The sequence below is a fragment of the Pleurodeles waltl genome, chromosome 2_1 (genome assembly GCF_031143425.1).
Source record: "Pleurodeles waltl isolate 20211129_DDA chromosome 2_1, aPleWal1.hap1.20221129, whole genome shotgun sequence".
Classification (NCBI taxonomy): Eukaryota; Metazoa; Chordata; class Amphibia; order Caudata; family Salamandridae; genus Pleurodeles; species Pleurodeles waltl.
In genome coordinates, this window is record NC_090438.1 from 362,622,475 (window position 1) to 362,635,740 (window position 13,266).

Consider the following 13,266-nt stretch of genomic DNA (forward strand, 5'->3'; position numbering starts at 1 on the left):
TGGGATCCCACTGGTGTGGACAGACCATGTGTTTCCAACTGGTGTGCTCATCTTTTTTGAGCTGGGTCCTAGGACTACTCTATGGTGAACCCTCAGTCAAATTGTCCAGAGCAGATATGACTGTATTTAGTGTTCAAATATTCTCTTTTAACTCCCCTGGCCACCAACAGATCACTCCTGACAAACGTTACAGTCCAAAGGTAGATAGGATGTGGGTTACTGTCCTCTGTCATGTGTCTGGGGATATATGTAGGTTGACATCTGCAAACCAGGTGCACGTTTTCTCCAAAGTATGTTGGGTGATGATGCCTCACAGCAGTCTGTGATATATGGGTGTCCATCATACATGTGGTATAACTTACATGACAAAATCTTAACTGTTGTAGCATACTACTTTCCCTTGGTAAGTGGGGAATGTGCATTATCATGGGTGATGTGTCATCAGTGTGGCAAACATACCTTGTGCCAACACATGTCTGCATGTGCTCCATTCCCACTAGGGATGTATGGCATGTGCTAGCCATGCATATGGGATGATGTCACAAAAATCTTACATATATGTTCATGGGGTCTTGTTGTCGTTATGATACATCTGCAATGGTTGTCCAGTTATTGTGACACAACAGACACGACTGTGTCACCACCATATGTAATCAGTCAGAAACATTCCTGCTGCATAGTATGTAATAAGTCATGTGTAACTGCAGTAGCTATGATAGACATGACAGGGAGAGACAGGGTGTTGATCCACTTGCTGAAGTTTTGTACCATTGATGTGGTATGATAGTTGTAGGTCCACAACACATGTGTGTTGTTTGGGAATTGTACCCTGACTGTATAGTTGCATCATGGATTGACTTGCAGTGATGTTTGCATGCCATGTGTTTGGGGTCGGGGATTCATCCACAGACAGATGCCATGCTTGTCATGTCTGAACTTTGAGTAGTGATGTTGCTTCTCATTGTACAGGAATTTGGTATCCTCTTGATAGTGATTGCAAGGTTTCAGCTACTCCTTCCTACACGGTACAGTTGTCTATTACAACAACACTCAGAAGTAAACATGGAAATGTATGTGAGACATTGGTGGGGGATATCCTGGGCCTAACAGGACCATTTATGTGTGTATTCTGGATACATCTCTCCATGAGGTTTTGGACCTTACTCCATTGTTGTTCCATGCCAAACCTCATGTGGTGCACATCTGGGTGACCTTGCTACTACCTCTTTGACGCATTTGTGGTAAGGTGTGACTTGTGGAGCTGTACATTGTTGTGAGGTGTCCATAAAGACATAGATGTTTCCATGTCACCTAATCCATGTATGACATGTTTGAGCCAGTGTTGTCTGCCTTTCCTTACAAACATCACTAATTATTGAGACATCATATTGGTGCAAGGTGGATGTGTGCATAGGCTTGTGTCAGCTTAATTGTTATGGTACCTAACAATGGTATCCAGTTGTTGGCTACTGGTTCCATGTGGTGTGCTGCATGTGGCACATGTTTGATGAGAGTGGTCAACAAGTTGTGTTATGGTTAGTGTGGTAGCTAGACTTCATTCACACTATTGAAGTTATCTGAGACCAAGATTTGCAAATGTGTTAGCTTTGTGATTCCAGATGGCATGGAATGTTTTGTATTGGCACATGATGGTGGTACTTTGCTGTCACTTCATACGGTGGGCCACTTGAAATGATGGTATGTTTTGTCTTTCAGAGTTGTGATTCACGTGTCATCATGTACATGTTATGAAGTTGCTTCACTTTCTTTTTGCAGCATCAGCACTGGCAGGTGAAGGAGACGGGCCAAGTCAAGTGGGGAAGCATCTGGCCACAGGACATCAGGTCATGAGACCACCGACAGCGAGGGACGCAATGGCCCCGAGGGCGAGGGGAGTGCCACAGGGGAGACCGTTTTTGGCTGTACATCATTGGATTTCTCCTCCAGTGGCCACCCCTAGTGGTGGCGGACCCATCAGGGACCATCCTAGTACTACCTTTGTCTTCCACTGCCCATTCTATCACTGCCCTCCCTATTGCTTCTCACTCAGTTGGCTGTGCCTGCTCGCCCAAGACGGTGGGCCTCACCTTTGTCGCAGGCACCCTTGCCCCAGCCACTGATACCCCTCCAGCCCTCAGTGAGGAGGCTTTTGACCTCCTGAGGTTGATCTCTGTGGGTAAGACGGCCATTGTGAATGCTATCCAGGGACAGACAATGCCAGTTCCAGAAAAGCAATGCATTCCTGGAGGACATTCACAGTGCAATCTCTGGCTTACAGAGATCATTTCAGGCTCTGGCCTCCACACTGATGGCAGCCAGTTGCCCCTTGTCTTCTGTTCCCCCTTCACCTTCACCTTCCTCTTCCCAATCCAAATCCACTTTTCCCCAACCCACCCAAAGCATACAAACAGACTTGCATGCATCCACCACTACATACAAGGCTAGCGCAAACATAAAACATCCACCTGCAGACACAGCAGCAGTCACGACTTCCCCGGTCACCCTCCAGCCCCAGCATCACACACACAACATGTGGCACACATATAGACACCGTATCACCAGTCATGATCCAGCCACCACACCTATCGTACCCGCAGACACCACCTCAGTAGACCCACAGACATCCACCCCAGTCACCACACCCGCAGACACCACAATTACAGACACATCTACATGTACCACATCTCCCATACCTGCAGTCACCACCCAATAAACAAAAACCCACCCACCCACCACAGCATCTCCCAGCACCTCCAGGCCTCTCAGCCCCAAACACATAAACGCCCTCATTCACCCACCCAACGGACACCCACCACACACAAGTATACCTCTCACAAACACATCCCCAAAACATCCATACCAACACATCAGACAACCACGCCCTCAACCTCCAAATCCCCACCCCCTTCTGATGACCGTCCCTGTGTGTCAAAGAAACTTTTCCTCTGTGAGATTGACCTTACTCCTGTTCTTCCCACCCCCAAAATCCCTCAAAAGGTCTGTTTCCCTCCCCAAGGCCATCCTTTCCACCTCCAAGGCCTCCCCTGCCCCGCTGCAAGCACCCATGCCCCACCCCCTGCCAAGAAGAAGTCAATACCTCCCAAGAAGGCTCCCCCCTACCAAGCCCAAACGAAACACCCTCAAGCCCAACCCGACCACCCCTGATAATCCCTAAGGTGCCTGTCTGCCCCCTTGATGCCCCTACCTGTGAAGGTAACTTGGCAGTCAGGAGTTGGGTTAGGGGTCCAGGACTGTGTCTTTTGGCCCTTATTTATTATGGAATGGCCTATGGCCGTGTACTTGGCTTTTTTAACATGTTTATATATTTATTAATACCCAAACAATTGTTATTGTTTTGGATATACCTTTGTCCTGCATTTCCCTCCCTAGGTGTCTGTTCTTCCTAGCTGACATTGATTGTGTGCCGGTAGTTGTATGTGTTTGTGCTGCTTGCTGCTCAATGTGGTGTTTTTGAGGTATGTAAGTTTCTGTGCAGAGCTGTTGTCCCCCAAGGGTAGGGTGTGTTGTGTGATGGGTATGTGTATGTAGACTGAATGTTGGTGTCATGGCATTGTGTTGTGTTTGTAATGGTATATCTTTCTTTTTGTGTGGTGTGATGAGGACATAATAGTGTATGACTTGTCCCCTGATATGGTTATGGTCTATATATGGTGTGTGCATTTTTGAGTTTTGTCAGTGCAGACCTGGAGTGTGTTGAGTTGTGGTAGTTTGCTTTGCATTTGAGTGTGCATGTTTCCATTTAATTGTGTGTCCCTCACAGCTAGTTGTTGTAGGGTTAAATCCCATGGAGTCTGAGTTGTGTGTGCTTTATTGCCTTGCCCTTCCCCATTGTGTGACTGTGCATTACAATTGATATTGGCATTGTTTGTCCCTGATATTTCGTTGAGGCCAACTGCTGTACACATGTTGTTTGGGGCCTTGTTCAACATGATATGTGTTCCAAAGAAGTCTCCTTCCAGGTATGGTCCTGCTGGTCCCATCGTAGCTGTGCAGGTGTTGTTGAGGCGATGCACTTTGTGTCTTTCGTCTTTTTCTCTCTTTGTGCATTGGACATGGCATTTATTGCCCATTGTGCTATGGGTGTGTGTTATTTGTGTGTCGATTGCAGTGTTGCTTGATAGTGGTGTTGTGTGTGTGCCATGGAAGATGGATGTACATGTGTGTTGTATGTGTGGCCAGTCCGTGGCCAACATTGGGTGAGTTTGTAGAATATTTTTTTACATGTGCAGTTGTTGTGTTGTTGTTGTTGTGTGTGTGTATGTTGTGTGGCCTTCAGTGTTCCTGATCCTGTGTTGTGTATCCGTGCATATGTGTGTGGTATTGCTGTGCAGTGTGTGTGTGCTTGCTGAAGTGTGCATGTTGTGAATGTGTGAGTATCTGTGTTGCAGTATGTGAGTGTGTGTGTCTGGAATGATAGGTGTAGCTGCTGGCCTTGGCGTCCCCCCCATAATGTGTTTTGCAGTAGTACGATTGTGTTATACATGTTAATGATACAGGGAAATGTGTGTACTTATGGTTGGTGTTGTCCATGTCAGCTTTACATTTGTTGCCTTTCAGCGAACAGGAACAGCAGCATGTTGTTTAAGAATGGCTCCATGGTGGCTCTGGACGTGTATTGCTGTGTGCAGGTCTGTGCTGCCTGGTGGTGGCAGTGGACTGCTGGCAGTCTTTTATTTCCTCAACTGCCAAAATCATAATACGGCGGCCCGGTCCGCCAAACTGTTGGCGGTCAGACCCCCACCACCAACATGGCGGTCACGGGACCACCAAACTCGTAATCAGCCCCTTAGTGTCCGATTGATAGCTTTTCAATCTGACCTGTAATTAAGATATTAGAAAAAGAAGAGACTGATTCTATCCTGAAATTTGCTGATGACATTTTCACTATGGAGCGTTTAGTGACAATGCTGTTAATTTTTTTCCAGCAAAACTAAATATTATTTTGAGAAAGTTAGAATTAAGCAAAGAACAACTTCACTTTTAAATCCCAATGATAATGGAATGATTGAAAGATTTAATTTTGTTTTGAAAGGCTATATTCAGATGGCTATGAAATGGATTGAGAATCACAAGTATTTAAAACAGTCTGGATGTACAGAAACACAGTAAATGAAATTTTTAGGTTGATGAGACGCAGGCAATCCAGAACTAAGAGTAACCTGGGATGGTTTGTTAAGAATGATATTGTTAATATTACCATTCAGGAAGCAAGGTTCAATATGGAAAAGACACATGAAAAATTCAGAATGCATTATAATGAGAAACATGGTGTATAAGCTGTGAAAATGTCTGTTGGGCAATGAGTTAGGATAAAAGAATCAAGGTAAATGAGCAGGGGGAATGTCAATATGTTGTTCCTGCTAACATTATTGAAGTGTTTCAAAAAGTCTCTACAGTTTAGTGATGAAAATGTTTGGAATTTGAAAAAGGTTGTCATCATCACTAAGCTTGGGGAGATCAAGAACCAATACATGGCAACTAATATAGATTTGGAAGCAACTGTTGTTAACGAGGAGGATGAATGTGTTAGTGAGAATAGTAGTGAATATGTAGATGGGTGTGGAGAATCGGAGAACTCTGATTTGGACATGGGACTGTTTCATGGTGTTAAAGAGTATGTTTTGGTGGACAGCAATCAATGAGGTGATATGAGAAAAACTGACATAGGTCCTCATTACGATTTTGGCGGTCTCTTGGCAAGACTGCCGCGGAGGCGGCCGCTAAAAGACCACCATGTAGGAGGTCATGCCCCTGCCGTATTACGACTCACACCATGAAGACAGCCAAAAAACAGCCAAAATTCCAAAACATCCAGGACACTGGAGGGCAGGAAAGAGGTGGTTCCACCACCAGCACCACCAGCCTGACATAAATCTGCCCAACAGATTACAACTCACAAATCACCACAGCCATTCTTCCATGGCGGAAAACCATTGGGGGTGCAAACCGCCACGGTCGGAACCCACTACTGACAGAACACCACACTACATTGTACAGTTTGAATACCACACATCTGACACACATCCACATACCCAACACATCTACACACTGCACTATATAACACACCCCCACACAACCCACAATCCTTTACTACAAAATGCCTTTCTGAGACAACGAGACCAGGCAATAAGAGCACCTTTACAGTATAGGCACACCACAGGCATCATACACCACATACCAGCACAACACATAACACACATAACAAGCACACACGTTTCATGGCAAGCGTCCATCCCTCACAAAGCACCACCCACAGCCCATCAATCTCCTAACACTGCACCCTTTCACACACAACACCCCTACACCACTGCCATGTCCCACAAAACACCCACATTTCACTGATGACGAGTGGAGAGTCATGGTTGATGAAATTGTCAGGGAAGAGCCACAAGTGTTTTGAGTACAGGTTGTGGCAAAAAGTAGTCGACAGGGTCAACTCAGTAGGCAACCATCCACACACAAGGGAGGACATCAGGAATAGGTGGAACGACCTATGGGGGAAGGTGCGTTCCGTAGCATCACAACACTAGATCGCTGGGCACAACGCTGGCAGTGGGCCCTCACCTCCTACACAACAGTTCACGTCATGGGAGGAGAAGGTCTTGGACTTACTGCATACTGAGGCCCTGACTGGAATACCTGGGGGACTGGAGTCTGGTAAGTACCCACAACATCCATGTCACATAATTGTAGTGCTCTGCATGTTTCCTCACCACCTAGATACTCCCTAATTAACTGAATGTCCCACGACACCTACCTGCCAATCACCTAATGTCTCTCTCCTGCATGCAACCAACCCACACAGCTCAACTGCCCATACAGGCTTCGACAAAGGCACGGAGAGATTAGGCTAATCCTATCACTTCGACTCCCAGAATGCACTAACCCATCAATGTGAAAACCTGGAATATGCACATCACATCACAGTTCATGCATGTATGACTATTGCACTAGCCACACCAACTAGATTTTACAACTGACGACCAGTACATGGTAATGACAGCCATTGCAATGGTAAACCACAATGGCAACCAAGGCTAAACACAGCAACAGCTCAGTGTTAAATCCAAATGGCTACTGATCCATATCTCCAAGCATGACATGGACTGACCATGGTTTAGGAACCAATATGGCAGGCTCCATGCATATACACAACATCCAGAGACAGGACTATTACCCTTGCATACTCATATCCTGGGACACCATGGTGCAATGTGCAGCCATATTGTGTGATATCTAGCAAGCCTGACTATTCACTAGGTAACAGAGCTGAGCAGTCATGTGAAGTATCAGACAGAACCAGAACCCATGCACAGTGCTATATGTACCAAACCTGAATGACAGCACCCAACATGGAGTATGGAACACATGTCACAGACTTGCATGTACCACCAAGGTATACAGTGCAGCATCTGTCATTGTCATTGCAGGGAATCATGTTAAGCCACTCTATGCATCTGACAAAGAGATAACCAAACACACTTTCTAAACTGAACTTTGTGTCTCACTCCATCCACAGGTAACCCTTCCAGTGTCACCATAGAGAGGATACCAGATACTGCCAGCCCTCCTCAGGATTAAGGCCCCAGTGAGGATAACATGCCTGGATATATGGACAGTAAAAACCCACCTGGACAATCTGGGACACCTGATCAATCTACGACTCCCTGCCTCAACGTGCCCACATCAATCCCCCCAGCCCTGTTGCATCAACATCACAGCCAACCATTCACCCCCAAGCCTGTGTCCCAAGGACTGTTCAAACTATTGTGTGCCCCACAATACAGGGACCTGAGTCTAACCTTCACATCCGAAACAATGATGGTCCTGCTACCACTGGGAGTGGGCACACCGTGCCAGGGGCACCAGCATCTCGGGGAAGGGTGCATGGGAAGGATGCTGTGGGCCAGAGGATGGGGTCCCCAAAGGACTCCACTGACCAGGAAACATCTCCCAAGTACTAGGAGCATACCAAACTTCCCGGACAGAATGGGACAGATTATCACCATGTTGGGTAAAATTAAAGGCTGAAGAGGGAATACCACCAGCAGGTCATGCAGCAGTGGCAGGCACACAATGCCACCATGACCTCCATTGCAGGGGTGCTGAGGGACATCAACACCACCCTGCATGGTTTATTAACCCACCATCAGGCATCTTTTACCATCAAAGTTACATCTGCCCAATCTACATCAGCGGCAGGGGGAAGGGCATGCCTCAGACACCCCTCCCTCTGTAGCTAGAGAACCCCCAAACAAACAAGAACATCCACCAGACATCCGGCTAGAGCAGATGCCAAGACAAAACCGACTGTCAGGAAGTGAACCTCTCCTGATTTGTCACCCTTGTTTGCCACTGAGACACTTTGTTGACTGTTCTGAGACAGAACTCCATTTTCCAACAGTACAAGGGCACAGGCCTTTGTAAACAACAGTTGCAGCAGCTACTCTGAGTAATACATCTGACATGTCATCACTTATCACTTTTTTGTTATTTTTTCACATTTCTTTTGACTGTTAAAAAACTTAATTTGGACACAGCTACTGTACTTGTGTCTTTAATGATACAAGAACAAAAGTAATGCTTCCCAACTGTGCACTGGTAATGCCCCCCGATTTAAACTGGCAGTGCAATGACCATCAAACAGAGGATCCCTCATCAGGACACACATGACAACAGTGATGTCACTGGACAGATGTCAAAGAGTGAGGTTGAAATCCAGGGCAACACCAAGGCAAAGTCAGCATACCAATTTGCAATTAGAGCATTACAGAAAGTATCATCACGATAGAAGGCATGGTACCACACAAAGCACATATGCAGGTCATAGATGTCTTGCCCATTGTAGAATACCTCCAAAGCAGGGGCACCCAGATTTGTCCTGTACATCACCAGTCACAGACTCTTCACAAAATCCATTTTACCAGCTATCTGTCATGTACACCTCTCATGTCTGTAATCAATTACCATTGGCTGCTGACAATTAACATCTCAAGCCATAGGTAGCAGAGCCACAGAATAAATTCCACATTCAGAGGATTTAAGGAAATGAGAATAGGAGAATGCAGGAAACATAGCTTAATACTGGTAAGTCCAATAGAGAAGTGGATGTTGGAATCTGTTGGAATAACACATGCTAGAGCTGAACCACTATCAATGAACACCTTACATTCGATCTGTCTGCTTCCACAACTCACACATAGGCATTGAACCTCATTACACCCCCACTGACGATTCAAGTCAGGACTATTGTCAGCAATCCACTTCTGAATGTGCACATACAAGACTTGAAAAGGCCCACTCAGCATACCTGTCACTGGAAGTACTGATTGATGAGCTGTGTCCTAGAGTCAGCTGCACCTTCTTCCTCTGGCTCTTCATCACTTGCCATATCAGCATTTTCAGCCACTGGTCCAACTACCTCGCCCTCATCAGCTACAATGGTATCTGATGTCTCTGGGCTAGATTGTGCAGCAGCAGCAGGCAATGATGATCTGGCAAACTTTGTGGGGTGAGTAGAGGAAGGTACCCCCAGATAGGTCCAGGCACCTAAATCTTGCCTTCAAGAGGCCAAAAGTTTGCTCGATTACACGCCTTGTCCACCTGTGGGCCTCACTGAAACGGATTTCCCCTGGTGTGACAGAGTACCTCACTGTGTCAATAAGCAAGGAAGGTTTGGATAGCCAGAGTCACCTGTGAACACAAAGGTAGGACAATTGAAATAATAGGTACAGCGACTGGCCAGATTATGATGACAGGTGATATAACATTGAAACACATAACTGTGCATACTTACCAAGCAGCCAGGCCCTCTCTGTCTATAGTTGTGGCATCATGTGTGGGACATTGCGGTTCCACAGAATGTAGGAGTCATGCACTGATCCAGGAAACTTGGCTGTCACTTGTGGGATGTACTGGTCTGCCAGACACACCACCTGCATGTTGATAGAGTGGTAGTTCTTCCTGTTCCTACACACTTGTTCATTGACACTGGGAGGGACAAAGGCTACATGTGTGCCATCAATGGCCCCTACAACATGAGGAATGTGTCCATCTCATGAAAGTCTGCCTTCACCTATAGCAAATCTGATCTTTGGGAGAACCTGTTGTAGCTGCCCAGGTGTTTCAACAAATCACACTGTACATCCTTCAACACCAGACTGAACATGGGCTGAGACATTCCTGCTGTTGAGGCAACAGTATTCTGAAATGAGCCTGTGGACAGGTAGTGTATCACTGACAATACCTGTACTATGGGTGGTACGCAATAGAGATTGAGAATGGCTGGCATTAGATCTGGGTCCAACTATCTACATAGATCCATGATGGTCTGACGATTCAGACGAAAGACTGGATGACATGCCTGTTCTCCATGGTTGCCAGGTCAACTAGTGCACGGTACACTGGTGGTTGCCTCACTCTCCTCATAGCAGGATATCTATGTTGAGAGTAGAGGATGGACAATGAGACATGCAGTAGGCACATGTCAGCAGCACAGGGTATATTAGCTCACAGCTAACATCTGTAGGGGATGTGTAGCACTGCTGATAAATACAATACAGACTATGGATATGCACATGTTACACCCTCATTGCTGCACATTGGCTAACATGTAAGTCAGATAGGACATATGTCAGATATGTAATTGAACATGTGTGGATGGCTGAGCAGTCCTGCACTGATCACACATATATTTTTGGAATCTAACTATATATAGGCAATGCCTATGTACCTCTGAGTAGCTTAACAGAGCTATCAACATATATACAGCCTCAAAACGTCATTGTGTCAAGAATGTCACATTATGTTGCACTACCATGATGGCAAAACATAGTGTTACACAGATATTTGGGTGAGTAAGTGTCTGACACACTTAATTAAGCACATCCATCGATTACATGTGCACAAAATGGCAGGTGACTGTCCTACTGTAGCAGTGGACAGATGGAAGTGACCTAAGTCCACTGGCAGAAGTCATCATGGTGGTAGGCGGTCGCAACTGCCGTGCAACTTGTCATTGGTTAACATTGCTGCCTTTGGCAGACTGGGGCCAATGGCAATGACCGCCGGTGGTGACGGCCCTGTACGTGGCAGCCGTGACCGCCATGTTTTGCAGCCTTGCTCACTTGACTCCTGACACTGTTGCTAGGAAGACCTCAATGATGTGAGCTGCTGTGTAATGCCTCTGAGACTCATCATGCCATGTCCTGCAGGTGATAGGGCCCATGCCTTCACCCTGGAAGAGCTGGAGAAGCTGGTGGAGGAGGCCCTACCCTTGTATGAATAAATATATGGGGCACTAGAGGAGCAGGCAAGTCCAATGGCCCAGCCATGTGTGATAGGGGTTGTCTCTGATGTTGACTTGGGCATGTGTACTGGTGAGGGAGTAGATGCATAGATGCATGCACATAGCATATAGTGAAGGCGTATGAGCAGAGAGGATAGGTTTGTGTGGGCACTTGCTTTGAGAGATGTATAGTGACCACTCCTGTTGATATGGTGCATGTGTACATGACTTTCTCCTTTTTTCTGTGTCATCAATGCAGGTGAACTCCCATCAGAAGAAGGGGATGTGGCGTGCCATCACCAAACAAGTGCAGGCCCTGGGGGTCCACAGCCTACAGAGCACCCATTGTCATAAGCAGTGGGAGGACCTGAGATGCTGGGCCCAGAAGATTGAGGAGGTCCAGCTGGGGATCTCCTCCCAATGAGGGAGGGGTGCCCATCGGACCCTGACCCCCCTAATGGCCCACATTTTGGCGGTGGCCTACCCTGAGGTGGGTGGGCATTTGAGGTTAGCACAGCAGTCACAAGGGATAAGTACTGACTGAATCCTGGTACTTGGCTCTGGTTGCATGGTGTTTGCTGTCTCACTGTAGCTTCTGTGACAATGTAGTAGGTGCTACATGTATGTAGACTAGTGGACATCAGTAGTTCCCACCTTTCCTGAGCATCACAACAGCGACAATCACATAACAACATGCACCTGGGTTCTGCACCCAGCAACAAAACACACAACACAACATCCACGCCATATGCAAGTGGAAAACATACTGACATAACCACATCACCCACTACATCTTCATCCACTTCACACACACAGCTCAAGCACAACATGATTGGTACATGTCCCCTTGCAATGTGCACACATCAGCACAGTTGACAAGTGTGAATGTACCACCATTACTGGTACCATAATGACTGTTGTGTATCTGTTCGATAAGTGTTGTGTACCAGTGTGTCCACACCCATGTCTGGCACACCTGTGTCCCTGACATATCAATGTCACAGTAAATTTAAAAATGTTACTCTGACATGTAAATGTCTGCAGTGGTCCTGTGCCTATGTGTAATGACACCCCAATGTACACAGCCAATGCGGATTGCCTACCTTCATGTCCAGTGATAGGGGAATCGTGTTTTCTCTGGGGTCCTGTGCAGCAGAAAAGGGGGGTCCTGTACAGTTGTGTCCAGCCAGAAAAAGAAGTTGAATTGGGAGAAAAGGCAAGTTTTCACCCCTTTCCCCCAATCCACCAAATAAGAAGTGGAGGTCCGACTGCCACTTTTTGCTTGGTGGTATGGCACATACAAATTTGTTTGGCAGTAAGTGTGGCTGAAGTTCTGTCATCAGCCACTCTTTCCTATGGCACCGTCAGCCACTCTTACCTATGGTGCTGTGGTGGCAGCCTTTACCACTGGATGGAATTGCATTACATTTGGAAGAAATATGACACTTGGTCCACAAAGAGCCATTTTTGTTATTTGGTTTGAATCCATTCTGTAGATTATTAGATATTAAAGGAAAAATAAATATGGATATCCAGGGATGTGGAGCCTCCAAGGATCCAACAGTCTCTGTGCTGATACCTGATTGGGTGCCAACACTTCAAACAGGAAGTGTTGGCAGCCATTTTGGGACTCAGACTCAGCCAATTCCATCCCAAAAAAGTAAAAGTAAAGAAAAGGGGTCAGGTAGATGTACCCTGTCCCAACTAGTTCTGGTGCTGGGGTCCTACTTGAGCCCCACTGAGGGTCAAAAACATTTTCTCTTCAATTTTGCCACAAAATCACAGAAGATCAACAATTTAGCAGCAAAACTGAAAACAAATTGAAACAAAACCCAAGCACAGTCTCCCGTGCTTGTTTGCAGTTTAGCCCCCGGGTGGGCCTAGTCCCGGGGGCATGCAACATATAAAAAAGTTTGAAGAGAGGTGCAGGTGTCCCACTCCTCAGGCTCTTTTGAGCC